This window comes from Amblyomma americanum, chromosome 1 (genome assembly GCF_052857255.1).
Source record: "Amblyomma americanum isolate KBUSLIRL-KWMA chromosome 1, ASM5285725v1, whole genome shotgun sequence".
NCBI lineage: Eukaryota > Metazoa > Arthropoda > Arachnida > Ixodida > Ixodidae > Amblyomma > Amblyomma americanum.
The window spans coordinates 215,896,584-215,902,395 of NC_135497.1; positions in this window are offsets into that span (position 1 = coordinate 215,896,584).

The window sequence follows — 5,812 nt, forward strand, 5'->3', positions numbered from 1 at the left end:
GTTGTAGAAACGAGACCGGGCACAAAGGCAGCGTGGCTTCTCTTTGCTGCTATCCTGCATTGGCAAATTATACTCTTCTCTGATTCAATGTGGAGGCAGTCTGACACTGCCGCCTGTTCATTTCTCGCACTTGATGTGCATCAGCAAACCTGTTGCTAATCGTAGTCGGCGGTACGATCCAAGCGAAACAGTACTTGAGAAAAAAACGAAGTCAAAGAATAGGGAAAAGCTTTGGCGCCGTGGGGCTGCATAGCTTGCACGGCGCTGCACTTTCCCGTGGTATGTCTGAGCTTCAAAAGTGCGTTGACGCTCCAGCTGTAAAATTGGAGACCACATCAGAGAAGAATGTGCTCCAGATTAAGTAAACATTCGAAACTTTCATTTCAATGTAATGTCTCTCGCTGCCGTGATTAATATTCTTACATCGCAAAACTTACTCAACACCCTTCGCGCCACGGCCTGTGTGTACGCATACTGTCGAAGCTAATAATATACTTACATAAAATAAACTTTAGCATAAAGACTGAAGAGCCGATAACACCAAATGAAAATGGCAGAAGGCAGCGCTTCATTATTCTGCTTGTTTTACTTAGTTTGTGTACGTCTGATTACAGATTTTTCTTCGTAGTACATTGCGAATTCTCACCTCTTGCGAACTTTGCTTCGGCGGTACAAGGCAAAAGTATGTGCGTGTGTGTGTGCTCTGGCGCTTACCTCACACACGTGCGTGCGTGCGCACATGGGCGGGTAAGAAGCATCCTTGTGTCGAAATGTGTGCAGACCTCTCTGGAGTACACCGCTTCAACAATATCAAAACGAAAGGGGAAATGGAAGAGCGGGCTCTCGAAAAGGCTGCAAGCTACGTCAGAAAGGCCCCGTCAAGTTCTGCCTACGTTTCTAACTTCAAATGCGGACGTAGTTCTGCCGTCAGAGCTTCAACTTTCCAGTGGGAATAGCGTGGTGCCTGCTTTTTGGCGATAGAATGTCACACGTCTTCACGGAGCACGAACATGGCAGCTGCTTATTTTGTTATTTCATTTTTTTTTAGCTTTGCGCGACTGAAGTCAGCCGCACCCTGCGCTCGTATGAAAGCGAAAAGCGGTCCCACTCGCCAACAGCTTCTTCATTTCGAGCTTTTGTTTTAATTCTCCTTGCATTGCCGTTCACACCAACAACCTTTGAGCATAGCTTCCCCTTTCCTTTTAGCAGCGATGCCATCTTGCAAGCCTTACTGCTGCGGACAGGAACAAATGATGCAGTGACTTGTGAAGTTGCATTAATTCATTCATTTATTCATTCATTCATTCCTTCCTTCATTCATTCATTCATTCATAACATTGTTTCTTCCTTCATGTTTGTCTTCCCTTATGCCACCTTTCCTTTTTTCTTTCTTTACACCTTTGTTTCTTTCCTTCTTCTTTCATTCATTTCTCGGTTCCTTTCTTTCTTTCCTTCATTTGCTTTCCTTCCTTTCATTCTTTCGTTCCTCCTTTCCTTCCGTTCCTTCTTCCCTTTCTTGTTTCTTTTTTCTCTTTCCTCCTTTCTTCCTTTATTTCTTTCCTTCCTTCTATCCTTTCTCTTTCTCTCCTTCCTTTCTTCCTTTCTTTCTCTCTTTCCTCCTTTTTTTCCTTTTCAAAACTTGCGGCAATGGGCCTTCAGCGAAATTTTCTCGGTGCAGGAAAGGCTGTACACGTGACTTATCGCGGGGTAATATAATAATAATAATTGGTTTTGGGGGGAAAGGAAATGGCGCAGTATCTGTCTCATATATCGTTGGACACCTGAACCGCGCCGTAAGGGAAGGGATAAAGGAGGAAGTGAAAGAAGAAAGGAAGAAAGAGGTGCCGTAGTGGAGGGCTCCGGAATAATTTCGGCCACCTGGGGATCTTTAACGTGCACTGACATCGCACAGCACACGGGCGCCTCAGCGTTTTTCCTCCATAAAAACGCAGCCGCCGCGGTCGGGTTCGAACCCGGGAACTCCGGATCAGTAGTCGAGCGCCCTAACCACTGAGCCACCGCGGCGGGGCAAGCGGGGTAAGCGGTAATTCGATATTTAGAACAAAGCGTAGTGGTATACGTACCGCGTAATGAAGTTGCAAGCGCGCAGCTGCGCCTCTAGTCCTCGTCGTGATGGCTGTGTTTCCCCACATCTAGCAGGTATTGGTACTAAACACTTCTAGCTACACATGGCGGGGAAGTGCTAGGTTATTTTTACAAGCCGTTTATGTCGGACAGTTCGTAGAATTGAAGAAATAAATCAGACTGAACCCTACTGCAATCAAATATACCAGGTGTGTCAGTGAATGTGAACCATAATTTTTATAAATAGGCTCTTTGAGGTATGAAGGCGACTTTTGCGGCACAATAATACCTGCTTTGGCGGACATTAAAAAAAAGACAGGTGAATAAATTTAACAAGTTAGACGCTTAAAGGGTCCCTGAAAAGGATGTTGGAGGTTGTCTATAAGATGCTCGCATCATGTAGAGTACCGGCCAATGAGCGTTCATGCCGCGTACAAGACCTCAAAAGCGAGCCGATAATTTACAATAGAAGTTTAAAAACTTGCTTCGGCGCCTAGCGGCGACCTGCGGTGCTGGGCTTTTGCCCGAATCCGTGCCCGTTACGTCACCATCCGTGCTCGTTACGTCATGTAGCGCTCGTTACGTCAGCAGCGGACTGCTAGCATTGGTTCGCGCGCGTCGGCGGCCGGCGGACGAGGCGAATGCGGGGGGCCGGCGGAGGAGCGCCGACATTTCAGCGTGCAAAAAGTGACGAGAGGAGAGGGAAAGGCGCGAATACGCGGAAATTGAGATTTCGACTACATATAACCCAGCTTCCACAAAACGCATCTAAAAAATTCTTGCTGGAGGATATTTGTGAAGCAGCGTCCTTTAGCATCCTAGGCAAATCGCATCTTTTGTTGAGACCCCCTTTTACAGCCGCTTTGACTAATTTCTGACAATTAACTTTTTTCTTCAGGTTGGCGCGCTATACTTTGAACACAAGGACTAGTTACAAAAAACAGGACAAGACAGGTAGGTTATAGTTAAAAAGGTAATTATCAGAAATTACTTAAGCGGCCAACTAGTTAACATTATTTACAGAAGCCGCCTTTATACATGAAGAAGCTTATTTTAAAATTATTTGGTTCACCTTCGTTGAAACGCCTGGTATATGCTGGGATTTCCCCCGAAAGCAGAGGGCCGTAAATACTGTTTACAATATGCCCCTGAATTCCCGTTGAAGTTAGCTCAAGCTCTGCACACGAGTGCGATCCGTACTCGTACTCCCCGTTTACAAAACCAGCAGAAAAAGAAAGACAGGACAGCGACAGAGCACTTGTTTGGCTCCCTGGCCCATGATGAATGTCACTCGTAAAGTGAACCAATATTGGGGAATAAAACGTTGCCGCATATGTTATGTTCGACAGCGTAGCAGTACTATGGGCGTTCGCCTTGAGAAAGCAAGAATATGTTTCATGCTTACGCAATTATGTACTTAAGCTAAGACTAAAATCTCAGCTTTTCAACAGGTGCACACTCCTGAAACATTTCAATTAGACCATTGTACAGCGTCAAAACAAACCAGTAGCGATGCTGGTTTTGCAATCGTATAGGTTTAACATGAAGGTGGGCTTTGTAGGAAGTCAGTGAAACCCAGAAAATCCATGGAAGTAGCGCGGGCCCTGAGTTTGCAATCCTTTGGAGCTCTTTTTTCTGGCCTTTGACGTGAACTGCCCGAAGTTCGAGCTGCCACAGTCAACGGTTGAGCATCCATAACCGTCTGCTTCTCGTGGGGCTCCGCACGCTTCCTTCAGAGTAAGGAAAACATGTTCACCGATCTAAAACTTGATGATTGAAATTTTTCACAGACCTAAAATGGTTCAAGGGTTTGCCTGTTTAATTATCACGAGTCGAAAAATTCGGCAGAAACACTAAAGGCTGTTTACGTGTTGGAATGCGAAAGCATTACTCTCCTTTGGTGCATTGACACCCACTCATACACACACCACCCACACACACACACACACACGAGCGTATGACACCGCCCGGAACGCTGTACGACGAACGGTTGCATCACTATTTTTGTATGAAAATTCGGTTTTAAGGAAAGGAAATGGCGCAGTAACTGTATCACATCTCGGTGGACACCTCAACCGCGCCTTAAGGGAAGGGGTGAAGAGTCTGGGAAAGCATGCAATTGAAAGTGCATATGTCGCCGGTTCGAATCCCTCTGTCAAGCTAGCCTCTAACTTGACTAGCGCATATAAGCTACATGCAACCACAAATCTTATGACACCACCCGGAACGCTGTACGACAAACGATTGCGTCACAATATTGGTACGAATGTTGTCGGGAAAACTGGCGCGACATGGTGGCAGGCCAGTTGCGAGTATATATAGACGAACGACATGTACAGGACTTTCTGAAGTGGCGGTGTTCGGCTTGCTGTGTGCGTCATACGGCCACCTGATGACGTCACCCTATTTTTCCTGCTATCGCTGGTATTTTCTGTACCATCTGCAAGTGCACGCGCACACACACACACACACAGCCGGCTTTCCTCGTAACAGGACTGGTAATGCTTTCGCATTAAAAGACAGGTGTGGTGTAAAGGAAAGGTTGTGCTATGCTTACTCTACGCATCTGCCAGCAAATTTCCGCCACTTTGGCTCCGGCAACAAGTGTCTGTTGCCCACAGGAGCGTCTCCAGTGTGAGCGTGTAAGATGAGTTAGCTCACAATGACCCTGCGCCTGTGTGAGTTGGGCCTGTCCACGCACGCCCTAGACGCCTCCACACCCAGAATTACTGCAGAATCCGCAAACGCTGTCCTGTCTGCAGCTGCGCAACTAGCGGCCAGGCAGTCCGCTGTTGAGAGCGCACTTGACGTGATCACCTGTGCTCACACTTGTCTGAGGACCTCATTCTGAGATCACATTCTCATTGAAAATCCGATAATAGTGGTTTTAGCTTTAAACTTGTATTCCCAGTGCTGCGCGATCGGAGGAATACGACGTTTCATTAAAAGTGCCTTTCCATAAACAAAAATGGCGTATGATGACGTATGGTTTCCACTCGTGTAGAGCTCTTGTTCTTTTGGGCATAAAAACAACCCGAACACTGAACCGCCTGCAGTCGACAGGTTACAGCCCTTCATCGCAAGCCGAACACACATTTCTGTGGAGGGTTTTTGTCTACGATTTAATCCGCTAACAAAAAAGTAAAGAGTCTAAAAAGAACGGTGATTTATAAGCTACACAAAATACGCTCAAGAGAAAAGTCGCTAACGAACAAGCAGGAAAAACGCGCAGCATAGCACAGTGTTTGACCTGTGGGTGCGGGCATTCACATATTGTATAATCACAGCCGAATTGCCCCAACCGTCCCGTGTGCTGAAGGAAATGTGAAACCGGATCTATCATGCCGCATGGGCGGAATGGTGGTAATAAGCTAGCTGTTTGCAGGAATTATTTTTAATTTTCATGTCTCAATACCTAGAACAGAAGTTTGTAGCAAGAAATATGGTAAACCTCCGGGGCAGTGTATACGCCAGCCTTACAATATCCTGCCCCTTCTGGTAGCGCCTCGCTTCTAGTAACTTGTGGCCTTAACACTTCCCCACGCGCATATCTCACTACACGTATATGTAACATCCTCAGCTGACCCTCGCCCTCTCTCTCACGTGCGACTTAAAAGTAAACAGGAAATTATTTCCCACTCTAGATCAACCCCCGCGGTTGAATGGACGCAACCGTCCAGTGGAAGGCGGGACCCACGACGCGCTACGCGCTGTGGAGGTACATTCT